This window comes from Tenrec ecaudatus, chromosome 3 (genome assembly GCF_050624435.1).
Source record: "Tenrec ecaudatus isolate mTenEca1 chromosome 3, mTenEca1.hap1, whole genome shotgun sequence".
Classification (NCBI taxonomy): domain Eukaryota; kingdom Metazoa; phylum Chordata; class Mammalia; order Afrosoricida; family Tenrecidae; genus Tenrec; species Tenrec ecaudatus.
Genome location: NC_134532.1, coordinates 76,927,430 through 76,955,143, shown reverse-complemented (window position 1 = coordinate 76,955,143; position 27,714 = coordinate 76,927,430). Strand labels below are relative to the sequence as shown.

The window sequence follows — 27,714 nt, the reverse complement described above, 5'->3', positions numbered from 1 at the left end:
TCATTCACAGACTTCACAACCTCTAATCAGAAAGTCAGGTGACAGACTGCTGGGTCACAAGGCTGCACAAGCTACTGAATCAGGCCAGTCAATATGCCCCAGGCTCAAGGTCTATGAACCAGAGGTCAGAAGATGGAAGGCCAGTCAGAGAATCCAGAGTAACGGAGAGAACTTTGCCAGAGAATTTATACACATCCTCAAGGAATCCCCCTTACATGGGTGTGATTTGAGTAAGGCTGGTAAGCGTGATGACTAAAGTCACACCAACTAGGCAGGTGGTGACTCCAAGCACACACTACCATAATCCTTCATCGATACTCTAATGGAAGAATAACTCCCAAAGATGACAGTAACTAGAAGCACAGAGATAGGATTTATAACACATCACAGAATAGAGGATAACTGCATCATATCACAAAACAGAAAACATATCATTATAAGAGGAGGTCTTGGAAAAGTTCATAGAAAAATGGAATCACAAAATAGTGGAATTTTCCCACAAACTTTTTGAAGCCCCATCACCCAACTGCCAGATTATATCATTACAGAAATGCCAAACCACTGAAAGTGATGACCCAGACAAGTTGACCCGTAACCATAACCATCATAGGTTCTATACACCTTGTTTTCATTAGCACTAAGCTGCCTAATCCCTTTAGTGGGCCACAAGCACCTTATGTGCTTACAATCATTATGTGAGTCACAAAGACTATAGCTAGAAAGGCTATGAAAAGTAATTAACAGCACTGCAGAAGCTTTTTATTAATTCGATCCATAAATAAATTATTTTTAAATAACATTTTATTTCTTTATTAAAATATTAAAAGCATGTAAGATTGATTGTATTTTATTCTAATTAGAATGCCTACTATTTTCAATATTAAAACCAATTTTATAAGCAGATTTTGCTTCCTTATCTTCTTATAAAATTAAAAGTCCAAATGAAATGCACATAAAGACATTTTATTAGTGATTTAATATTAACCTTTAAAGTTTCAGATTAAAAATAGTTTTCTTGGTAACATTCAGAATAACTGCTATTACTAGTCAATTAAAACACAAAGAAAAATATCTTCCATGGAGAAAAAGCAGAAATTTTCACATTTGTGAGCGGCATAGTTTTCAAGAACAACTTAACCCATTGCTTCTGACAAAATCCCAAGAAACCGTAAGGTGCTGTTCCATTCAGTCTTGGAGGGTCAGTGTGAGTCAGTACAGACTCAAAATCAGGGGTGATTACATTGAAATGAGTTAATAAAAAATATTCTTTCAATTCATTTCTTGGATGACCCACAAAACAAAAAAAGCCAACCATAAAACTTGTTTTCTGCATTTTATTTATTTTTCTTTCTTCTCTAGGTTTTATTTCCTATTGGTTATGTAATTAGGATGGGGTGTTATTTTAGTAATAGTAATAAAAAATTTAAATTTTAAATGCTACCAGTAAGTCCATTCTAATTCATAGCAAACTTTTATAGGTTTTCCACAGCTGTAAATCTTTATGGGAACAGGCAGCCTCATCTTTCTCCCTTGGGATGGCAAGTGGATTTGAAGCACCAACCTTGTGGTTAGCAGTCCAAACTGACAGCGCCAACAGGGTTCCTACTAATAGTATTGGCAAATAACAAAATCAGTAATAGTCACCACCATTCACATACTGCCAGGTGCTTTGTAGGGAGCCCTGGTGGCATAGTGGGTTAGCATTGGGCTGCAAGCCACAAGGTCAGAAGTTTGAAACCCAGCCACTCTCTGGAAGAAAGATACAGCTTTCTATTCCTGGAAAGAGCTACAGTATTGTAAACCCACAGGGGCAGTTCTAGACTGTCCTTTAGGGTCGCTATAAGTTTGAATCAAGTAAATCGACTCGATGGTAGTGGGTTTGCGTTTGAGAGACCCTTTGGGTTCATTAAACGTCTGCATTCAGTATGACCTCTGCCTTACAGTTGAAACTGAAGCTCAGAGTGGTGAGATCATTGATTTTCCAAGGTGGCATGGTAGGCACTGATGGGCCACACTGCACTGAAGGCCTTGAGGGAAACAGGTCTCCAACAATCGATGGAATATCAGTTGTGATGTTTCAACAAATGGAAAACTCATAAACCTGAATGGGAAAGGGAGCAGCCCCGCCCCGCCCTCATAAATTATTCTTTCTGTCCTCTCAGGGCATATGCCCGAATTAATGAAAGCCAAGCATGCTTATTACAGTATCTTATAATAAAGAAAGTACATGTACAAGTGGTTAAGCATCGGACTCTGGCAGTACCCTGTCTGGTGTTGTTACTATTAGATGCTATTGAGTCAGTTCCGGCCCATAGCAACCCTGTGCACAGCACAATGGACCACTGCCCGAGCCGGCCACACCGTCAAAATGGTTCCCATGCTTGAGCCCATTGCTGCAGCCGTTTGTCAATCCCTCGTGTTGAGGGCCTTTCTCTCTGTTGCTGCCCCTCTACTTTAGCAAGACTGGTGCTCTTTTCCAGGGGCTGGTCTCTCCTAACAACATGACCAAAGTTGTTGCGATGAAGTTTCCCTATCCACGCCTCTAAGGAGCACTCTGGCCCTACGTCTTTCAAGACAGAGTTGTTGCCCTTTGAGCACTCCATGGTACTGTCCATATTCTTCCCCCGCACCACCGACAGTCTAGGTTTGTTTAAGTCCAGGCTCTACCACTTACTAGATAGGTAACTGTAAGCAAGTTATTGAATCCTTTATTTTCTCTGCATTTCAGTTTATGTCTCCAAAAGGAGCAATGATAAGGCCTAATTAATGCTGTGAGAATTAAATTGGTAGATTTTTAAAACATCATCATAAAATTACTAACCTTTTAGTAAATGAGGGTGTTTTTGTTGTTTGGTTGTAAGGATATCTGGTGGCACCATGGTAACGAGCTAAGCTGCTCACCTAAAGCTTCACAACCTGAAGCCACCAGTCACTCCTCGGGAGAAAGAATAAGCCGTCTTCTTCCCTGAAGATCCACAGCCTTGGGAACCCACAGGGGCAGTTCCACTCTGTCTTTAGGGTCACTGTGAGTCTCACTCAACTTGACGGTGCATTACCGTCTAGGTTTTTCATGTAATTACATGAGTTAATATCACACATACTTACTGCCATCTAATACATTCTTACTCATGGTGACTCGAAAGAGGGTTTCCAAGACTAGAACTCCTCACCGTGGTTTGAAACACCAACCTGACTGTGACTGAGAGCCCAGTTCCTAGCCCACAGCACTGCCAAGACTCCCGACGATGTATATGAAAATGTCTATAATGCCTGCTATATATTTAAGCTCAATCAAGAATAGCTATTCTTATGACTTGTTTCACTTTCGTCATCTGTGGAATGGAGATCATAGTACCTTTCTCACGGCTTCTAAATATTAAATGAGAAGCACTTAAAACAGTGCCTAACTCAGAGACAGCGTTCTGAAAGGGTGACCTTTATTACTACTATCTTGCCACGATTGTGCCCTCCCTATTGCAAGTTTCTCGGGGAAAATGACATTATTTTACACAACTTTATATACTGTAGTGATTCAAACGGTGCCTTGTACATAGGAATCACTTAATAACTAGATATGAAATCAGATCATGGTCCTCCCCACCCCCAGAATATTGGCTTGCATCAAATAATTTTTATAAGTTTAGTAAAGAAATAAAAGAAAAGTATACACAAGTATCGGAGTGACGTCCCTGTCCTCTCTATACCATCCTCTACAAATTTCTTCTTTGCAAGAACTCCAGGTGGCGCTGAGTAACCTCCTGGATAAGAAACCCAAGTACCAGATTTGGAATGCAAACTCCTTGGAGATAACGGTTGATTTTTGCTTGCCTGTTTTTACCAAGGACACTTTGACTATGGAAACTGTAAAACTAGCAAGTAATGTGTTTTGAAAGCACCTGGGCAATGATGCCAGGAGTCGAAGAAATCTAAAATATAATCCTAGATTAGTAACTGAGCCCATGTTCAGCTGTATTATGGTTCTTCCATCTTTTAAAGAAAGATAATCATACCAAGGGATTACAAAATTTTGATGATGAATAATTAATACAGGGCTTTAAAAATAGCAAAATGAGAAAACAAAATCCACTGTATCCAGTTGACTCTGACTCATAGGGCCCAGCTCGGACAGAGTAGACCTGTAGAGCAGCTGGTGGGTTTGAACCACGAACACTGCTCTTAGCAGCCCAATGATTCCCCCGCAGCATGACTACACCCTATTTGTTCAAAAGACTCCATTGCCAGCAGTGACATCATTGTTGTTGTTAGGTGCCATTGAGTTGGGTCCAACCCATAGCAACCCTGTGGAGACAGAATGGAACACTGCCTGGTCCTGCGCCCTCCGCACACCTGTGCCTGTGCTTAGGATCGTTGTTGCCGTCGCTGTCAGCCCATCTCCTTGAAGGCCTTCCTCTTCCTCACTGTCCGCTTTCTACACGTGTACTTATTCCACTGCTCCCCTCTTCCAAAGGGACCGCATGGAGGCAGGGAGACTGTCCGACAGCCCCGCCACTGAAACGGTGAGATGACGGAGATGTCAGCTAGAGAGATACTGCTGCTCTTTCGAGGCTTAACAAGCGGGAGAAGTGTTATTTCCTAGCAGCTAATGCCATAACTTCTCTTAGGAATGAACTCCACCTTGGTTGGGATAATGCCCAATTAGCCCCGTGGAAGAGGAGAGCCTATGTGAAGAAGGGCCATGCTGAAAGTATGTAAAGAAATGCATGATTGCCAAGGTCAGGGAGGCTGTAGAGGGGAGTCGGTGAGGTCATAGTAAGTTAACTGGGCCCCGGGCCTGTAAGGTACAGCTCACCCTTCCACACCATCAAACTTTGTAAAGTTATTAACCTCACAAAAAACTTGGCTGTGGCATTCCCATAAAAATCAAGGAAGAGGGAGCTCCTTATGTCCTGACCTTGCTGGACTAAGGCACAAACATGGGAACCTCAAAGCAGCATCTGGATTCTCAGAGTCCATGAGATTGTGTGAGTGCCAAGTTGATCTCATTCTCTGGGGAGCAATGAAAGCAGGAGAACGTTTCATCTGAAGAAACCAGACGAACCATCTTCACCACGAGAGCAAAAATGAATTACGAAATGGAAAGGTCGTTGCTGTGTGTGGTGAAGTGAACGTTCTTCATTTGCTTCTTTGGTCTGTGTCTCTGTAACTTCCACCAAAGGACTGGAGGGGGTTAAGGCAGTGGTTCTCTTTTTTGTTTGTTTTTTTTTTAATCATTTTATTAGGGGCTCATACAACTCTTATCACAATCCATACATACATCAATTATGTAAAGCATATTTGTACATTCATTGCCCTCATCATTCTCAAAACAATTGCACTCCACTTAAGCCCCTGGCATCAGCTCCTCATTTTTCCCCCATCTCTCCCCACTCCCTCCTCCCTCACGAACCTTTGATAATTTATAAATTATTATTTTGTCATATCTTACACTGTCCGTCATCTCCCTTCACCCACTTTTCTGTTGTCCATCCCCCAGGGAAAAGGTTATATGTAGATCCTTGTAATTGATTCCCCCCTATCGCTTCTCGGCCTTTTGGCTAAGACCAAGTGTAGTATGTGTAGTAATTGATTCCCCCTTTCCACCCCACTCTCCCTCCACCCTCCCAGTATCGCCACTCACACCACTGGTCCTGAAGGGATCATCTGCCCTGGGTTCCCTGTGTTTCCAATTCCTATCTGTACCAGTGCACATCCTCTGGTCTAGTCAGATTTGTAAGGTAGAATTGGGTTCATGATAGTGTGTGCATATGTGGGGGGGGGGGGGCATTTAGGAACTAGAGGAAAGTTGTATGTTTCATCATTGCTACACTGGCTCGTCTCCTCCCTGCAACCCTACTGTAAGGAGATGTCCAATTGCCTACAGCTGGGCTTTGGGTCTCCACTCCACACTCCTGCTTATTCACAATGAGATGATTTTTTGTTCATTGATGCCTGATAACTGATCCCTTTGGCAACTCGTGATTATGCTGGCTGGTGTGCTTCTTCCATGTGGGCTTTGTTGCTTCTCAACTAGATGGCTGCTTGTTTACCTTCAAGCCTTTAAGATCCCAGATGCTATATATTTTGATAGCCAGGCACCATCAGCTTTTTTTCACCGCATTTGCTTATGCACCCATTTGTCTTCAGTGATTGTGTCGGGAAGGTGGGCAAAATGGAATGTTAGTTTAATAGAACAAAGTATTCTTACATTGAGGGAGTGCTTGAGTAGAGGCCCAATGTCCATCTGCTAAATTAATACTAAACTTATACATATATGCACATAGATCTATTTCCACATCCTCATATATAAATATATTTGCTATATACATGCCTTTATTTAGACCTCTATAAATGCCTTTTGCCTCCTAAGGGCAGTGGATCTCAACCTTCCTATTGCCGCCACCCATTAATACAGTTCCTCATGTTGTGGTGACCCTCAACCATAAAATTATTTTCGTTGCTACTTCATAACTGTAATTTTGCTACTGTTATGAATCGTCATGTAAATATCTGATGTGCAGGATATATTTCATTGTTATAAATTGAACATAATTAAAGCATAGTGATTAATCATAAAGCAAATATATAATAAATATTGTGAAATATATATTTCTAATTACAAATAAATGAAATTTTGTCTCAAAGCATGGGGTAACATGGGTAACAGTCTTAATATCCTGGATACTCATATGTGGGTGTACCTGCATGTGGGCTGATCCACTTGGAGGCAGATAGAGGAAGGGTGTCTGGGTTCCTAACACCATCGGAAAGATGTGTTTTCCGATAGTCTTAGGCGACCCCTACAAAAAGGTCATTTGATCCCCCCAAGGGGGTTGAGACCCACAGATTGAGGACTGCTGGGCTAGGCCAATAGGGGCTGTGAAGCACTAAGAGAGGGGGTGGGTCCGCTTTAGTTGCCATTACCCTTTGGATCAGAGAGCCTGTCCAGAAGGAGGGACAGAAGGAATTCCAAGGCCAACAAGGAAGAAGAGGTGCCAGCAGTGTCCGTGCTTTCAAGATCCCGGTCAGAAGGGGCAGGATCCCTGGTGCTTAAGGGTGGCTGCTACCCACAAGTCAGCAGCCACTTCCCAGCAGAAAGATGAGCCTCGCTACTCCACAAAGAGTTGATGGTTCAGAAACCCACAGGGAGTAAACCGTACACCCCACCCACTGATTCAATGTCAGTGTGTTTTCAAGGAAGCAGAAGTGGCTGAGGCAGCAGAATCCATGCCACACAGAAATGTTTGCCATCAACAAGGGTCCAGGATTGCCTATTGCTGTTTCAGCCAAACACAGAGAACACGTGGGTTCCTGAAACTCTTTACGTTTACTCTGCAAGCGCTACACAAATGGGCTACCGCCAAACGGCTTCCATGAGACAATGAAGATCAAGCATGTTATACAGTGATACTTTGGTTGTCAAAGTTCACGTTTGAACAAGGAAGAGTTTGAGAATGGAACATATTTTCCCCAGAGGAAATAATGGGAAACCAAATGATGGGTTCTGAGGTCCCGAAATTACACTTAAAATTCGTTTCTTCCAGAACTTTGACACAGTTAACAACCTAGACTTTGGAAATACCCCCTAAAACATTTAAACCCAACAATTACAGTGCATCAACTATCAAAGCACAATTCAGAAAACATAATTAATTATTTAATTGTGGGGTGGTACATGTATTTTACCTTGACTTGGAAGTTTCCTGACATACTGGGAACTGGGGAGAAATTGGAGGGGAAGGAGAACTATAATTTTTTGGAAGTTGGAAGAAGAGTCTACAGAAAAACTACTGGCTGTACACTTTCTGAGGTCTTCTCTCTATGTGCCTTTTCTTACCTATTCACTGGTCTGGGTTCTTTGTCTCGTGGTTCATGATTCCACTCCTTTTGTTACATTACCTGCTTTAATCACAGTTCCCCTCCAAAAACATTGATAATGTCAACCTCGCCATGTTGTACTCAGCTGCCAAGTCAGACAAGTGCCGGCCACCTGGTTCCAGTTCCGCAACAATTTCTTTCTTTAACTCTATTGTGGCTCTCGCCGTTTTCCTCTCCGCTCTTCTGCTGGTGTCACTGACTGTCTTTGGAGCCATGGTTGTGATATTTTACCCAAATAAAGCATCAGGACAAGGCAAGAGGACGAATGTTGTCACTCACTAACACAAGCAACATACCGTATGTCATCTAAGCAAGAGTGGCACTTAGCCTGCATCCCCGCTTCCAATGTAAGTGGACTCTGTGGGAAAACTTACTTGCTTTTTGCACCTGACTCATCCTCTAATCTCTGGTTCCGTAAACTTCAGACAGCAGCCTGTCTCATTTGGTGCTGATCCTGGTAGTTGTCAACTGCGTGCCATCTTACCTACCCAACTTTGGATCCATTCACCTATACAGTTAGAAGCCATCTCTCTGGCCTGCAGGTTTGGGTTCATCAGCCACTGCAGCTACATGAGTCAAGAGAAACCTTCAGCTTGACATCTGGCCCACAGACTTGGAACTTTCTTGCTTCTACAACTATGTGAACTACGTGATTGATATATAGACAATATATAAGGGGATCCCCCCCCCCCCACACACACACCAAAAAAAACACAGAAATACGGATAGTGGAGCTATCGTAGTATATATTTTTTTTGTGCTAGGCGAGCATCAAGCAATTCACTCTGAGTTAGTGCACCCAGTGACATCACCTGGGAAGGTTCTCTCTGGTCACAGTGAATTTTTTCATAAAGCAGTTTCACTTGAACCTCATTTTTTTGTGATGGCCAATTTAAGAGAACAGTGTGGCTGTGAAATTTTTTCCCCTGCTCTGGAAAAATGCCACAGAAACTGTTGTAATGTTGAACACAGCTTAGAAGGATAACACTATGGGAAATACTCAAGTGTACAAGTGGTTTTCTCATTTTAAAAAAGGTGAAATGTCAATTGATAACAAACCTGTTTCTAAGCATCCATCAACTTCCCAAACGAATGAAAATGTCGACAAAATCCATGCACTTGTGCTTGAAGACCAAGATGGACCAATGAAGAGATGGGGAAGTTGTCTGGACTATTTGGAGCTTGGTTCAGCGAATTTTCACAGATGATTTGGGAATTGGAAGGGTCGCTAAGAAATTTGTGCCTCAGGTTCTGACTGACCAGCAAAAACAGCATCGAGTGGAAACATTGCTGTGCTTTGAAAGAACAACTCCAAAGCAACCCATACTTTTCCCCCCAAGGTCATTACTGGTGGCAAGACATGCTGCTATTCTTATGACCTCAAAAGCAAACATCAATCAAACCAGTGGAAGATGCCATTGTCACATCGCCCCCAGAAAGCTCATCAAGTGAAATCAATGATCATTTGTTGTTCTGATGTGAGGGGGTAGTGCTTTTGAAGTGCGTTCCACAAGGTCAGGATGTTAATCAAGCTTTCTATTTATAGGTCCTGAAAAGATTGTGTAACAGTGTGCATGGGACAAAAGAGGCCTGATTTATAGCATACTGGGAACTGGGTTTGCCACCATAACAATGCACCTGCTCATGCAACCATCTCAGTGTGCCAGATTTTGTAAAAAACAAAAAACAAAAAAACCAGCATATCTCTCTTGCTCTACGCACCTGACTCACTTAACCTGACTCTGTGCGACTTCATGTCGTTTCCACGAATGAAGAGGGACATGAATGGACCCTGATTTGATGACATAGAAGAGGTGAAGAAAAAAACAAGGGAGTTGCTGTCAGCCATTCAAACAGATGAGTTTGAAAAATATTTCCAAGAATGGAATCGCAGATTTGACAAATGTATTAAGTGTAATGGAGAGTACTTTGAAGGTGATAAGGTTATTTTGTAAAAACAAACAAAAACAATTAAATACATAGCTTTGGGAGGCGGAATCTCTGGCTTATTTTGGGTACCCTCTCATATATCTATCATACATACATATCAAATATATATATACATATATATGTGTGTGTGTGTATATATATTACACTGATTTGCTCATCTAAAGAACTTAACCTAAGGCAGTGAGCAAATGTTTCTCTTGATCCCAAAATATATACTTCAGAAGTAGTTTAACATTTTCATGGATTTTTAAAAAAATCTAACTTTGGAACTTTTACTTCTTGTTTTTATATCTAAAAGTTGTGTGTGGGGGTGAGTGTGTAAACACTCAATGATCTTGGTACCTGTTGAATAAATTATTTTAAACATTAAGGTAAATTATAGATGGATATGCAGCAGTGTATCTTATATGTAATCTTAAATGTATCATTCAGCTGTTTGAATATTATTCTATGTCCAAGCAATATGTTTAGACTTTTGCTGTCCAATATGGCAGCCATAAGAGACATATGAATTTTAGCAGTTGACATGTGACTGGCCCTAGTAAATCCCCTCTGACCATGGACCAGGGATGGGAAAATTCTTACTAGCATACAGAATACCTTGGAAAATGGATTGTTGCAGATTCAGTTAGATTAAAATTTAGCACCTTATCATTTGATCTCTCTTCTGATCTATTTAGATTTGTTCTAGTTGTTAGTATTTTTTACTTTGTTATTGAAGTTTTTCTTGTTTTACTTTGTTATTCTTGCTTGGTTGGTTTTTAATGTCTTTCTGTCGATGAAATCCAGGATAAGTCAGCCGATAGAGGCAGTCGCTGGATTCATGGCTCTTTTAGGGTGTGGCAAGGGTGGTTGGGGGAACGGCGAGCTCATAATGATGAGCAAAAGATTGAAGAAAATGTGCTGAAACTGGTTGTGGTTGGTGACGATTGTACAACTCTTCTTGATGGGATTGAACTACTGAATTGTATGATATGTGAATTTTATGACAATGAAACTGTTTTTGGGGGGGTAGAAAGAAAGAAATGTATCTGATCCAAATTGAAATAGGTTGGAAGGGTAAAATGCACCAGATTTAGGAAACTTAGAACTAAGAAAGGGATAAAAAGTAATTCATTAATTCTTTTTGCTTTCATGACTTTTTGACTTGAAAATATTTTGGATACATTGACTTACATAAAATATATTAATAAAATTAACCATTATGAGCCCCTAATAAAATGTTTAAAAAATTAACCTTAACTGGTTTTTTTTTGTTTGTTTGTTTTAATAGAGTTTCTAAAACACTGAAAGTCAGACATGTGGCTGAGTAAATTTCTGCTGCACAGTGTCGTTCTGGACAAAATTCCATACAACAGGAAGTTGTTGGCCTTTATCTACCCAGCCTGGGAAAAGGGGGGGGGGAACAGTTTTGCCAGAAAAGGAAACTTTCAAATTTGAACCAAGATATTACTCTTACAATGGAAAGTGGCAATATTCCTTTTAAACTATGTGAACCAAAAGTGTTTTCAAGTTCCATCATTTTATGAAGTTTTACTTTTAGGTTTAGCTAGAAAATTTAATCCCTCTGGTCTTCATCCTAATAGGTTACCCAAAATACGTTTAAAAGGAATCTTCCCGTGTGGAATAAAACTGTAAAGCATAATACTTGCCTTTCTAGAGTCAAATTTTAGCTCTTAGATGTATAAAAACTTAAAATGAACAAGTGGTGATAAGATCAGAAGTACTTTTTAAATCAAATATAATAATCTAGCCTTTGTGCTTTTATTGAGAAAATAAACATACATTGAAAGAGTCCTTTCACATTGGGCCTCCACTCAAGTACTCCCTCAATACAAGAATACTTTGTTCTATTAAACTGTCATTCCATGATGCTCACCTTCCCAACACAATTGCTGAAGACAAAGTGGGTGCATAAGCAAATGTGGTGAAGAAACTTCATGGTGCCCGGCTATCAAAAGATATAGCGTCTGGGGTCTTAAAGACTTGAAGGTAAATAAGCAGCCATCTAACTGAGAAGCAACAAAGCCCACATGGAAGAAGCACACCAGCTTGTGTGATCACGAGTTGTCGAAGGGATCAGGTATCAGGCATCATCATAACAAAAAATCATATCATTGTGAATGAGGAGGGGTGTGGGGTGGGGACCCAAAGCCCAGGTGTAGGCAATTGGACATCCCCTTACAGAAGGGTCACGGGAGGAGACGAGCCAGTCAGGATGCAGTGTAGCAACAATGAAATATACAACTTTCCTTTAGTTCCTAAATGCTCCCCCCCCCCCACTATCATGTTCCCAATTCTACCTTAAAAATCTGGCTAGACCAGAAGATGTACACTGGTACAGATAGGTACTAGAAACACAGGGAATCCAGGACACATGATCCCTTCAGGACCAGTGGTGAGAGTGGTGATACCGGGGAGGGTGGGGTGGCAAGAGGGAACCCATTACAAGGATCTATATATAACCTCCTTCCTGGGGGACGGACAACAGAAAAGTGGGTGAAGGGAGACGTCGGACAGTGTAAGATATGACAAAATAATAATTTATAAATTATCAAGGGTTCATTAGGGAGGGGGAAGTGGGAAGGGAGGGGGAAAATGAGGAGCTGATGCCAGGGGCTTAAGTGGAGAGCACATGTTTTGAGAATGATGAGGGCAATTAATGCACAAAAGTTCTTTATACAATTAATGTATGTATGGATTGTGATAAGAGTTGTATGAGCCCCTAATAAAATTATTTAAAAAAGAGAAACCAAAAAAATAAAGAAAGAGTCCTTCCGATTTCTTTAATTTTCGTCTAGATAGCATTCACCGTTAGTAGGAAGCTTATGTCTTTCAGCATTCTCAGTTCAGCCTCGTCTTTGGGGCCTCACACAAACTCTCAAGACAAGTGCTGGGCCCTGCTGGCGTAGTGGGTTATGCACAGGGCTGCTAACCACAAAGTACAGTTACCCCTTCAGAACCACCAGCTGGTCTGAAGGAGAAAGATGAGACGTGCCGCTCATATGAAGAGCCACTGCTGCATAAATCTCACTTGAGCAATTGAAACCTGGTCAGTTGGTCCCTCCTCTGCATGCTGGACCTGATCTGATTTTCAACATTTTCTGTATTTTTGTTTTGTTTTTGTTCATATTAGGGTGTAACTCAGAGGTTTTATGTCATTGGAGGTCACCCTCTTGACGTTGTATTACATGTTTTTCAGTAAATGAAACCCAGGATTGCGGAACCTATAGGGACAGCAAGTCGAGTAAGGGTGTGGGTGGCAGGTACAAGAGAGAGGATGCCAAGGAGTCCAGGAAGAATAAGAGTGTTTGGGGTGCTTTACTCAATTGATGTATGTATAGATTGTGATAAGAGTTGTATGAGCCCCAATAAAATGATATTTAAAAAAAAAAAAAAGAAAACAGATTGTGGTAGCAATGGTATAACTCCACTCGATGTAATCGAACTATGGAATGATATGATATATGTATTAAATCCCAATTAATAATAAATTTAATAATATATAATGAAGACATTAAACCACACAACACAAAAGATACAAAGCCATGGAATCCCATCAGGGCAATTCCACTCCGTCCTCTGGGAATACTATGTGTCAGAATTGACTCCATGGCTGTGAATTTTTTATGCTTCGCACCAAATCTCAGTTGCTTTCTAGCACAAAAGAGCAATTGCATAAATACCTCCTTCCTGACTTGCAACTGCAGTTGGGTTTAATTTTAAATCACATCGTTATCAAACAATTCTCCCTCTAGTCTTCTGCTCCAGGTTCTCTCTCGCTTTGCCTCTCCCTCCCCCTCCCCCCTTCCTGTCCCCAGGTCTAAACCTCTGGTGAACAAGACATTGGAAGCTCTCTGACTTAACGCCCTCTTCTGTTTAAAAGTTCCAGCGTACAATCACACAGGTGTCCTCCCTCGCCAAGAGCCTACAAGAGCTTCCAAGTTTTGGGGGCCACCCTCCTCGGTTAGCCTGCACGCTGGAACATGTATACATGGAAGCTTCTGACAAACGTGAGGAAAACAAAGGTATTCAAAAGAACTTATGGTTCATTAGGTGACAACAGGATATCCCCAAATTAGAGGGTCTTGCCTTCTTTTTCCATGCTTATAGCTGAAAACCTTTTAAACTCCCAAAGGCTCTGCCCTACTAAATGGCAATGGCCATTTAGAAACCAACTACAGAAGATTGTGTTCTCGTTAAACAGGTTTCTCATCTCTCACTATACTAATGCTGACATGTTTGTTTTTTGAATTGTGCTGACAGTTATCTGAAGGCAGCATTCTCCCATCTAATCAAAATGTCACTAGGTGTTGAGGGGGGAGAGGGGATGTCCATTGAAAGACCTTTGGACAGAGACATTCATAGACTAGAGAATGGGAGCAACTTCGGGGCCATGCTGAATGGCACACCGGATTCCTTCTCTAGTATGACCCTGACATCACTCCGGTCCTCCATGGCACAAACTCCGGTGCCACAGACTCTCAGAACCGATGCTCTACATGACAAGAGAGGGTGAGTTAGCCAGCAATTGGCATGTTTGATGGCACAGTGGGTTTTGAGTTTAGCTGCTAACCACAACATTGGCAGTTCAAATTTGCCAGCTACTTGGCAGGAAGGAGAAAGACAGGCAGTCTGCTTCTTTCAACCTTTGTTGAACCTCAGAAATCCTTGGAAGAGTTCTACTCTTCCCTAGCGCATTGCTAGTCCAAAGGGCCTCGGTGGCTGTGGTTGGTTTGGGGGTTATCCATTTGAGTTCATAAGCAGCCTTCTTGATAATTGGACCACACACTCAAACCATACCTTTACCATTGGAGCCTGGTGTCTTGGTTACATCCCATATAAATGAGAGTTATCATAGATAGGATGTTCATGGTGAAGAGATGTTTGCTCCCTTGTGAAAGGATGATTCTCACACCAAAGTATAATCTGTAAGGTGGCTAAAATGTATGTTAATCAATATGTGCTCTATTGATTACTTTATAGTGGTAGAGCTCTCTTTTGGAAGGGGGTGGATGAAGGACTTACTTGCTGCCAACTGAATGTTGACTCTGCAAGTCTCATACAACCTCGAAGCCTTCGTTTTCTCACCTGTGAGATGAAAAGTATGATGCCTAACCCAGCTCCCTCAACATTTTTTGGGGGGGCTACAATGAGATAGCAGGCAAAAGTTCCACAGAAGTTACTAAGCATAACATTAAACACTTTCAGAATAATACAAAACCTTCCAGGAACCAAATTTGATGTTTTGCCTGGTAAAGGGGCTGTGTTTGTTATAAAGTTTAGCAGGGACATAGTACACTATTCTCAGAGGATTCAAAATCAAACGCAGGGCTATTGACCAGGAGCAACCCTACAGGACAGAGTAGCACACTGCCCCTGTGGGTTTCCGAGGTTGGACATCTTTATGGGTGTAGAAAGCCTCATCTTTCTCCCAAAGAGAAGCTATTGGTTTTGAACTGCTGACCTTGCAATTAGTAGCCCAACACAAAACCCACTGTGCTCTCAGGGATCCTCCAAGGGCTGAGAGACCTTACAAATCCCCATGAGAGAGAAGCATAAGAACATTTTCAGCTACAGGAAAACAAATAATCTGAGGGTCTGAATGATCTATGTGAGACTTTTATTACATTGTTTTGCTATATTGTAGTCTGAGTTAGCGTGTGTAGTATCAGAGGCGCATGTGCAGAGCTCTCCTCCAATGAGAAAAGCATATTGCAAGGATCTGCTCGCCCTTGAAGCTGGACTAGTCAGAGAAGCTCAGAAAAGTGCCTCCTGTCACTGCGCCATATTTCATGAGATTTGTAAAAGGTATAACAGGAAACGGCATTTTATTCACAGCAGCAAGTTCGTCTAAAATGACTGGCCTTCTCTCTTATCTTTCTAGCACTTATAGCAAGGATCTAGTAGCCCTGGTGGCTGTGATCCGAATGACAAGCAGTTCGAAACCATCAGTCAGCTCCTCAGGAGAAAAACGGGGCTTTCTATTCCTGTAAACAGTTACAGTCTTGGAAACTCACAGGGGCAGTTCGACGCTGTCCTATATGGTTGCCATCGACTCGATGGCAGTGACCTTTTTTTAAGCAAGGATGTCACTTTGAGGATGAAGATATGTTCTGGCCTCAACCAGGGGGGGTTTCCCATCACCTCATGTGTATGGGAAAGGTGGACAACAAATACGGATGATCACAGAAGAAGTGAGGCCTTTGGATTACAGTGTGAGTGAACAACATAGAAAGTACCATGGACTGTCAGAAGAACACACGCATCTGCCCCGGAAAAAGTACAGCCCGGATGCTCCTTAGTTAGGCTGGTGGGACTGCATCTTCGGTGCTTTGAACAGATCAGAGAGACCAGTCCTTGGAAGCAGAAGGTCAGTGAAATAGAGGGAGACTCTGGGCAAGATAGATGGACACAGTGTCTCTAACCATGGACTCAAACATCACAGTTGTGAGGCTGACACAGGACCGGGCAGGGTCCGTTCTACTGTTGCTCTACCTGGGCACCAACTTGATGGCACCTACCAACAACAAGCACTTGTATCTCGCAGCTCTTTTATTTGCAGTGTCATTCTCAGATAATGTGCTCATGGGGCCACCTCAGAGTCAAGTGCCCTGGCACCCTCCATGTGCTCTGTCTGCGTGCCACTCCTCCGTCCCGTCTGCTGTGACCAAGAGAGTGGGGTTGCTTTCACTAAAGGGACTACTGTGAGCCAGAGCAGCTCCGATAAGAAGAACCATTTGCTTATCTGGGGATGAAGGCACAATTTTATGCTGTGCAGAATGTGTACACACGTGTACCACAGTATATTAATAAATATTGCTAGAAAACTCTGAAACCTTTATATGAAAATGAGAAACGATTGTTTCTTGGTGTATCCTCCATCTAGGTCTATATACTTCTGAAGGCAGTATTTCATCTCTATAACCCTTCCCTAAAGATTTTGAGCTCTTTCATTTTGGCATAGTGAGTATGCATTGAACTGTTAACCACAATGTCAGCCGTTAGAAACCATCGGTTGCTCCGCGGGAGAAAGATAAGGCTTTCTATTCCTATAAAGAGTTACATTCTTGGAAATATAGTTTCTCTAGGGTCTATAGAACCTGTGAACCTACTCTATAGGGTCACAGTAGTCAGAAATGACTCAGTGGTAACAAGGGATTTTTTTGGTTTAGTTTTGTTTTTAATTGATACCACTTCAAAACAGTAGCTTCAGCATCCTCCAGGGATGCTCCTTTTAAATGCTCTTTCAGTTTGGGGAACAAAAAGTCATCTCACAAGGCAAGAGGCGGACTGGAGGGTGGCTGGGGCAAGGTTTTCCAAGAACTTTCTCGTAGGATAGCCCTTGGTACCCTCGGGGAAAGAGCCAGGTGCATTGCAAAGAAAATCCTTGGGCCAACTTTTCTATCCTTATCATTGCAGCTTTCTGTTGTTTTAACATGTCTTCAGAAGTTTTTGAAGGAGCCTCGGTGACACAGTGGTTACACTATAAGCTACTAACTATAAACTCAGCAGTTCGAAACCGCCAACCACTCAGCAGGAGACAAGGCTTTCTACTCCCATAAGGAGTTAGCGTCTCTGAAACCCACAGAGGCAGCTCTATCCTAAACTATGTTGTTTTATATGGGGCCAACCCCAAATTCTCTGTCACCAAGTTAATGTCAACTCACAGAGACCATACAGGACAGGTAGAACGGCCCCTATCAGTTCCCACGACTGTAAATCTTTATGCAACCAGGAAAACACAAACTGCATTCGCTCACTGCCGTGGGGGTCAATACTGACTCATAGCAACCCTGTAGGGCAGGGAAGAACTGCCCCTGTGGGTTTCTAAGAATGTAACTCTTACTCCAGTAGAAAGTCTCTTCTTTCTCCGGAGAAGCTGCTAGTGGGTTCGAATTGCTGGCCTTAGGGTTAGCAGCCCAATATGTATGCTACTACACCACCCATAAACTTGCTATGAAACTTTGTTAGGTAGCAGGACAGGGACAGGGCGGTGTCCCTCTCCATGCCCGAAGGGCCCCCTACTGGTAGTTGGAAGAGAATTAGGCGAGCCCTGGGCCAGTCATAAAGACTAACAGGGCCCAAACTAGGCCCAGGTGGGTTTCATCCAGCCAATGGAGTCAACCAATACTTTGGGCCATGCCTCCCAGCCCTACTTCAGATACCTTTACAGCAAGACCGCCCCCTCTTCTCCTTCGCCTTTGACTCCTGTCCTGCGCCCGTCCCTGTCGCTGGCCTCACAACGTGCAATCCCAGGAGGCTGCCCATGGTCAGTGCCTGTAAGAAACGTCTTCCGTCCTTTATAAAACCCACCTGGATCACAAACCAGGCTTTGGCATGAATTCTTTCTCATGGGAAGCCAAGAACTGAGGTATTTCTCCCTGCAGAAATCTAACAGCTTCAGTGATATGGGAAAATATCCACTTAAAATTTTGATCTAGCCCTGACTTAGAAATGTTTCTTTGGCCCCCCCAAAGTCTGTCTGTCTGTCTGTCTATCTATCATCTATCTATCTATTTTAATCATTTTACTAGGGGCTGGTACAACTCTTATCACAATCCATGCATCCATCCATTGTGTCAAGCACATTTGTATGTTTCTTGCCATCATCATTCTCAAAACATTTTCTTTCTACTTGAGCCCTTGGTATCAGCTCCTCATTTTTTCCCCTCCCTCCCAACCCCGACTCCCTCATGAACCCTTGATAATTTATAAATTATTATTTTTTCATTTCTTACACTGTCTGGTGTCTCCCTTCACCCACTTTTCTGTTGTCCATCTCCCAGGAAGGGGGTTATACGTAGTCCTTTGTTATCAGTTCCCCTTTTCTCCCCCACCTTCCATTTCCCTTCCTGGTAGCAATACTCTCTTTATTAGTCCTGAGGGGTTTATCTGTGCTGGATTGCCTGTGTTTCCAGTTCTTATCTGTACCAGTGTACATCCTCTGGTCCAGCTGGTTTGGTAAGGTAGAATTGGGATCATGATAGTGGAGGGTGGTGAGGAAGCATTAAAGAACTAGAAAAAAGTTGTATGTTTCATCGGTGCTATACTACACCCTGATTGGCTCATCTCCTCCCCTTGACCCTTCTGTAAGGGGATGTCCAATTGCCTACAGATGGGCTTTCGGTCCCCACTCCGTACTCCCCCTCATTCACAATGATATATATTTTTTGTCCTTTGATACCTGATACCTCATCCCATCGACACCTCGTGATCATGCAGACTGGTGTGCTTCTTCCGTGTGGGCTTTGTTGCTTCTCAGCCATATGGTTGCTTGTTTATCTTCAAGCCTTTAAGACCCCAGATGCTTTATCTTTTGATAGTCGGGCACTATCAGCTTCTTCACCACATTTGCTTATGCACACGTCTGTCTTCAGCGATTGTGTTGGGAAGGTGAGCATCATGGAATGCCAGGTTAATAGAACAAAGTGTTCCTGCATTGATGGAGTACTTGACTAGAGGCCCAATGTCCATCTGCTACCTTAATACTAAACCTATATACTAAACACGAAGATCTATTTGTCCATTGTCATATATAAATATATTCACATGTGTGCATGCCTGTATTTAGACCTCTATAAATGCCCTTTGCCTCCTAGCTCTTTCCTCTATTTCCTTTTCCTTTCTTCTTGTCCCACTATCAAGCTCAGCCTTCATTTGGGTTTCAGTAATTCCTCTTGGTTACCTTGCCCTTGATCATAGCACACACACACACACACACACACATTCTCTTCTTTGAAGACATCCTAATGAGACTAAGCCGAGTTTATTACTGAGAGAACTTGTCTGCGGCCATCTAAGATCAGAGACCTGCGTAAACACAATGTGTTTGGAATAGACCTGTTCATTTACGAACTAGAATCCTAGTAGCAATACTTTTTTAAATTTAATAAATCACTTTATTGGGGCTCATACAACTCTTATCACAATCCATACATGCATCAATTGAGTAAAGCACCCTTATACATTCGTTGCCCTCGTCATTCTCAAAATTCGCCTTCCACTTGGGTTCCTGGAGTCAGCTCGTTTTCCTTTTTTCCCTCCCCCTCCCTCCCCGCTCCCCCCTCCAGCAATACTTTTTTTTATTTGCCTTTATATGGTATGTATGTCTTATGAACTTGAGTTACCTGTGCCCTCCACAGTGTCTTTTCCCTTCATTTATGTATTCATTCACTCATTTATGTATTCATTTGCTCATTTATTTTCCGCCTTTCAACAAAGATATATCAAGGACTTACCCCAGTCCCTTTGTACCTGGTGTCTCCGTTGCTCCCAACTCATTCACTTTCTCAGTAGGCAACTCCAGGGTCTCCGTGGCCTTTAATTATCTTGCCTTTTGTCTTTTATTTCTCAGAGAAGACCCATGGCATTTCCTGGGTGAGGGAGGTGTCTTTGCTATCTAAAATCACCAGAGAACATTTCAAAATTGATGCAAATGAGTGTGGTGGGGGGAGCTGATTGGGTTACAACGATCACCTGATCAGCTAACCTCAGGAAGCTAGAGTTGTGAAGTGATCAGTCATTCATATTCAATGAGGCCCCAATCACGACTATTCAATGAAGCAAATTCAAGGTTCTAAATATAAGTTCCTTGAGCTTTCTGTTTGGTGAAAGATAACTGCATTCACTGGAGTTGTGCGTCCCTGAGGCTATGAGACTCTTGAATCTCACTCTTTGTGTCTTCCTTCTTCTGGTAATAAAAATTGGTAGCTGAACGTTTGGTAAGTTCTCTGTGAATTCTGGGAGTCAGAAGATGGTCACATGCAGTCTTCTTGCCTTTCATCAGATTAATCTCTCTAGACATGTCTCTTTCAGCCCGCTTTTAAAAACTGTGTTTTCAACCTCTGCGTGCAGCTATTGAAAGGAGTAAAGTTCTCTTAAAGCACAAGAATATAGAGGAAAAAGAAGAGTCACACAAAAGTAGAATTCCAAGAGTGCAAATAATTTGCACAAGCTCATGTGATCAGCTGTGTTCGAACCAGCACTACGGAACCCCTGGTTACTCCCATGTATCCTCTGCCTAGCTTCTACAAAGTACACAAAAGACTTGGAAACACCTCGGGAATTCCCTACTTCTTTTATTATGTTCTGATGGACATTTGGACCTACTTTTTTATGGGGGGGGGGACTCTTACTGATATAACAATCCACAATTCAATTACATCAAGTCAACCTGTACATATGTTGCCATCATCCTTTTTGAAAATCATTTTCCTGGGGACTCTTACAGTTCTTATATCAATCCATCCATCCATCCATTGTGTCAAGCACTTTGGGACATATGTTGCCATCATCATTTTCAAAATATGTTCTTTCTACTTGAGCCCTTGGTATCAGCTCCTCATTTTTCCCTCCCTCCCTCCCTCATGAACCCTTGATAATTTATAAATTATTATTTTTTCATGTCTTACACTGACTGTTGTCTTCTTTCACCCACTTTTCTGTTGGCCTTCACTCTGGGAGGGAGTAATATGTCCATCACTGTGACTGGATCCCCCTTTCCCCCCCCACCTTTCTCTTATCCTCCTGGTATCACTCCTCTCATTATTGGCCCTGACGGGTTTATCTATCCTGAATTCCTTGTGTTTCCAGCTCTTATCTGTAGCAGTGTGCGTCCTCTGGTCTAGCTGGATTTGTAAGGTAGAATTGGGGTCATGATAGTAGGGGGGAGGGAACATTAAAGAACTAGAGCAAAGTTGTATGTTTCGTTGGTGCTACACTGCACCTTGACTGGCTTGTCTCCTCCTTGTGACCCCTCTGTAAAGGAATGACCAATTGTTCTTTGATATTAGCTCCTCTTTTTTCCCCTCCCTCCCCCACCCTACCACCCTCGTGAACCCCTGATCAATTAGATTTATTTTCATATCTTATACTGTCTGCTGTGTCCCTTCACCCACATTCCTGTCATTCATACCCCTCTGGGGCAGTTATATATCCATCATTGCTATCAATTCCCCTTCCTCCCCTTCCCCACCCTCCCCAAACCCTCATGGTACCCCTATACCCGTTACTATTTCTGTCCTAGATTCTGTGTATCGAAAGCTCTTATCTGTACCAATGTACATGTTCCAGTCTAGCCAGATTTGTGAGGTAGAACTTTCGTCAAGGAAGCATCAAAGAAATAGAGGAGTATTGTGAGTTTTGTCGGTGCTATACTGCACCCTAGGTGAATCGTCCCTTCTGTGGGACCCTTCTGTGAGGGAATGTTGTACCTATTTTTTTAAAACAAAAATAGAACATTGAAAGCTATCTAGTATATGCTATTGGGTAAATAATCATAATCTTCCACTGCGTATCATTTATATGGGTTGTTAGGTGCTGTCAAATCAGTTCTGAGTCAAACAACCCCAAGCACAACAGAATGAAATACTGCCCAATCCTGTGTCATCCTCAAAATTGTTCTCAAGTTTGAGGTCATTGTTGTAGCTACTGTGTTATTCCGTCTGCTGCTCTTCCAGAAGAAAAGGCCCACTACTGTCATGAGGGAGCGGCAGCCAGTCCTTTTCAGTTCACACATTTTTTGTATTACTTATATGGTTTACAATGAATATATTATTTAACACATAATTTTGGAAAGATATTTATATTGAGATGTGGAAGGAGAACAGAATAAACCAGTACGTCAAAACCAGAGCTCCTATCTGGGAGTTAGAAGAGCCTGAAGCTCCATTCCGTGGGGGGCCTGACTGGCCCTCACTGATGCTTCCCAGACCTCTTTCTTTATTGACCGCACAGACCAGTCCTGTCGTTTCTTAGTTATTTGGTGCTGCTCTTACAGAGATGCCGCAAGCGGATGGCTTTAGCGAACAGAAATTTATTTCCTTGCAGTTTAGAAAGCTAGACTCTGAATTCAGGGCACCCACTGTAAGCGAAGGTCCTTTTCTCCTTTCCATGGCTGTGAGCCCCACATTCCTTAAAGATCTCCATGTGTGTTGCCATCCATCTTCCCCAGGGCTTAGGAGTTTCTCAGCACAGGAACTGTGAATCCAAGGTTCTGCTCCCAGCTCTTCTTTCTTGGTAATCGTGTGATCCCTTCCCACTTTGCTCCCTTCTCCATCCTTTTATCTCTTGTAAGATAAAAGGTACAACTGAAACAAAGGGGTGACTTATGTAAGAAAGAGACTTCAATAAGAGTATGACTTAAGTCATGTCCTCTTATAAAGTTGTGACTTAAGATACAAACCACCTTGATCCTAACTCATGAACATATAGATATTAAGATTTCTAATGTATCACAACAAGGAGAATAATTATATCAGATCACCAAATGGAGGCTACCCACACAAACTGGAAATTACAGCCTGGTCAAGTGGAAACATTTTTGGAGGACATAATTCAACCTATTAACCCTGGGTTCTGAGATACACCCCCAAAATAAAAGAAACCCTTAACTTTATAGTATACCATACTAGTTAGTTACCTGGTCTAACTTTCCGCCAGACATGACACTCTACACCTACTTTCTCAGTCCTTATATAATCACTTCTCATCTGCAATACAGTGGGTTTCTCTTATAAATGGCCTTTCTGCCCTGGAGTTTGCAATTCTGCCAAAAAATAATTCGTTGAGCTGCAGCCTGCCCTGTGATTGATATATTTTATGTATCTTATAAGAACTGGTCAGTACATTATGCAAATAGGGTACATCAAAATAGCCAATAAGTATTAAGTGACCTTGTAGAGATTAGTCAGTTTGTGTTTGGATGGGAAGGCCATGCCTTAAAATTGATATAAGGGCTGGTTCCATAGAAGTTGGGGTGGGGGGCCTCTCTACCATTAAGAAGAGTATAGGACAGACAATAAATATCTTTTGGACCTGAAATCCCTGTGCTGAGAGCATCTCATATTCAAGATGGGAGAGAAGTGAGAGCTGCAACACTGAGTCTGGAAACTGGCACAAGAGGGAGCCATTGGCCTGTTGGCTCACAGAGATCAAGTTGAGTGACAGGTCGGGAGGCTTGCTAGTGTATGGAAAGAGCAGTAACACTACCCGAGCAAGGTGGGGGCTGGGAGAGGCCTGGAGGTAGAGACTGTCAACTGGCAAGGCTGGAGAAGGGCCTGCCTATAGACACACGAGAACTGAAGGCTACGTTGGTTGAAAGTTGACCTAATTGAAGAACTGCCTCTGTCTCCTGAGTTATATCCTATTATTTCAAGTACATTTGAATCCCAAATTGTAGCCTGTTCCACCCTAAAATACAGTCAGCATGCTCCTAAAGAAAAGGATGGGAGGCTTGGTGTCACCTACTTTGGATATGTTGTCAGGAGAGACCAGTGCCTGAAGAGGACATCATGCTGGGTAAATGAGAGGGTCAGAGAAGAAGAGGAAGGCCCTGGATGAGATGGATTGGCACAGTGGCTGCAGCAATGGGCTCAAACATAAGAACCTGTGAGGATGGTGCGAGCCTGGGCAGTCTATCCTTCTGTTGTACACAGGATTGCTATGGGTCAGAACAGACTGAACAGCACCTACCAAACCACCCTAAAAGACCTTCGGGAGTGTGAGCATGGCCTGTGTGATGATTAGAGATTATATCAACTATACATTCCTGGGTAAGGGTGGAGGCAGAGCCCACCCTATCAACTGGCCTGCAACACCTCCTTGGGTGTGTGACCTTTTGTATAAGAGAGAGATGAAGCAGGGTCAAATCTCTAGCGCTTTGCCTTCTTCTAGAGCTAAATCTTGAGCCTGGTTCCTCGATCTCCTGTTGAATCCCTTCAGATCCCAGAAGCTGTCAGTGGATACCGATGGTGGATTCATTCAGCCGACTTTGAATTCACTTACCTTTTCATCCACCAATCTGTGCCCACCACCACCTCTGCTTCATCATGCCACTTCCTGTTTGTCAGCTTCCAGGAGTCAGGAGAAATCTAACTTGAACCAGACATGACTTCACCTATTGCTACAACCGTGGAAGTCATTTCTTGATATCAATCTCTTTCTCTATACCAACACATCCAAGCATCCTTGTTTTTGCTTCTCAAGAGAACCCAACCTAACCCAATCTGTGAGTTCTATGTAGCCACTGCAACAAATTCTGAAATGCAACAGAGAAGCAGAGAGTGCTGTAGAGAAGACACCTACGGTCAAAAAGAGAGAATATTTTGGCAAGTAGAGATATATCTGACTTTCACCAACGTAGGAAGCTTTTGGGGAATCCTGATTCTTCTCTCTCATCCTGAATGCAGGCAGACCCAGAGGCTAGATTACACCATCCATCCTGTAGTGAAACAAGCCAACTTGTTGCCCTAGTAAGTCCACTAGCCTTCTGCTTAAGTTCTGCATGATAAGGTCCCCCAGGCTGTAGATCTGTGTGGAACCAGGCTGCTTTTCAGTACTCTAAAGGATTGCTAAAAGGACAAACCCACCAGTCAATCTGTAGGAGAAAGATGAGGTTTTTTGCTCTTGTAAGGATCAAAATTCTCACAACTAGGCATCATTCATGATAAATAGAGAAAAGATGGAAGGTTTATGAAGGGTTATGACACAATTGAAGGATTATGTCTTGCTTAGATCCACAACCAATGCTCCTGGAAGCAGCAGTCAAGAGATCAAAAGATGCCTTTCATTGGGTCATTCTGCTGCACAAGACTTCTTTAGAGTACTGAAGAGCAAGGATGTTACTTTGAGGATGAAGGTGCTACTGACCCAAGCCATGGTGTTTTCAGTTGCCTCACATGCATGTGAAAGTTGAACATTCAATAAGGAAGACCAAAGAAGAATTGATGTGTTTGAATTGTGCTGCTGGAGAAGACTGTTGAAAGTGCCATGGACTGCTGTTCTTTTCTTAGCAGCTGCACTACAGGCGGGGTTCTTCTTGAGTTTATCACTGAACCCTCTGCACTGCTGTGTGGACTAATCAACTTCTATATGCCTTCCCGCTGTAGAAACCTATCCTCATAGTTTTATACATATAATATAGCCATATATGTACATAGATAATCATAAGTGTCCTGATCTCATTCTCTAGAGAACTCTGCCTAACATAGCATCCTTTTTGTATATTAAAATTTATATATTTATTTCAATTGAGTACATATATATTACAAAGCAAATTGAAATAAAATAAATTATTAAAAATATGAAGATCAAAAATGTCTAAATAATTTTGATATTTGGTCTAGAAATTCTAGGATTTTTTAAACTCTAGGATACTTGCCCATTAGAGATAAATACCCAATTAAAGACAAGTATAGAATAAATCTAGATACATAGTTTTCTTGATCCATAAAGATAATTATTTTCAGTTTCTTGAGGAAAATAAAGCTCTAAGAGTTACTTCTAAGAGATTTTTTCCCCATATGTTTGAGATGAATTTGTCACTAGAGATTCATTTAAGTTTTACTTTCTTTATCTCTCTTCTTTTGGTGGGGGGCCACTCAGACCACTGTTTCGATCTGAGAGATAAGGAATCTAGATGGATTTTTTTTTCTTTGTTGGTTTCATTGTTTGTTTGCTGGTTGGTTTGCTGTTGGTGTTAAGGTGGTGGGTCATAGGAGGGTTTGATTTTGTCATAAGATGACTGTAAACTTCAGTCGTGCATGTTCCATGAACAAGTTGATGGATTCTGGGCTCCTACTTAACTCTAGCCCCAACTCAAGACCAGTTAGTTTTGATAACATGGCCCTGCTCAATATTCACCTTCATGAAATGATTACTGAAGATAAGGGTGCTACAGCAAAATGTGGAGAAGAGAGCAAATGGTGCCTGGCTGTCAGTCAGAATAGTGTCCAGGGTCTTAAAGGCTTTTATTCAAACAAGCAGCCATCTAAGCAAGGAGTCAACAAAACCCACATGGAAGAAGCACAACAGCCTGTGTGATCACAAGGTGCTGATGGGACAGGTATCAGGCATCAGAAGATCCAAAACAAGCAATCATATGGATGCAAACGAGGGGAATCAGAGTGGAGACCCAAAGCCTATCTATAGAAAATTGGACATCCCCTCACAGAAGAGTCACAAGGAAGGACCAGCCAGTCAGCGTGCAGTATAGCACCTCCAAAACACGCAACATTCCTCTAGTTCTTTAATGCTTCCTCCCCACCCCACCCTCCCAGTTCTACCTTACAAATTTATCTAGACCAGAGCATGTACAGTGGTACAGATAAGAGCTCTTGACAAATGGAATCCAGGACAGATAAACCCCTCAGGAACAATAATGGGAGTAATGATACCATGAAAGTGGAGCGAGAAGGGAGAGAAAGGGGAATCAGTCATAATGATCGACATATAATACCACCACCCCCAGAGGGGGATGAACAACAGAAATGTGGCTGAAGGTAGACAGCGGATGGTGTAAGATATGAAAATAATGATAATTAATAATTTATCAAGGGATCATGAGGGTGGGAGGGTGGGGGGAAAGAGGAGCTGATGCCAAGGACTCAAGTAGAAAAAAAAATGTTTTCAAAATGATGATGGCAACATATGTACAAATGTGCTTGACACAATGGACGTATGGATTGTTATAAGATCTGTAAGAGCCCCCAATAAAATGATTTTTTTAATGAAGCAAAAAAAAAAGAAGAAGAAGCAACATCCTCCTCGCCATCAATTTTAGAACACTTACTATTCCCCTATATCCGTCCTAATTGGTTCTGCACTCACCTCCCCCCTCCCATTTCCCTACCCCCAACTGTCAATCTGTCACGGCTGTCTCAGTAAGATTGCCTATCCTGCCTGTCTTGTATAGATAAACACCAAAAAAGAAAGACCATATAAATAGTTCCAAGTCTAACAGGCATCCTGACACAGAGCAGATGAATATCTCTCTGTTAAATAGCAAAAAGGACATGTTACAATCCATCAGCCCATTCCCCTTTTCTTTCAGGGTTTCATATCCCAGGACCCATTTACCTAACAACACATACACCCTATTAGTCTTCA

The 27,714-nt window shown here is 42.2% G+C and overlaps 1 long non-coding RNA gene and 1 other non-coding gene across 2 annotated transcripts in view; both read left to right on the top strand.

Annotated features, from left to right (window-relative positions):
• LOC142442632 (uncharacterized) overlaps window positions 1-27,714 on the top strand; it is a 65,695-nt gene that overhangs the window by 8,590 nt on the left and 29,391 nt on the right. The window lies entirely within an intron of this gene.
• LOC142443928 (U2 spliceosomal RNA) lies at window positions 5,536-5,733 on the top strand. Its single transcript, XR_012783643.1, has one exon. It is a non-coding gene; the product is annotated as a U2 spliceosomal RNA (small nuclear RNA).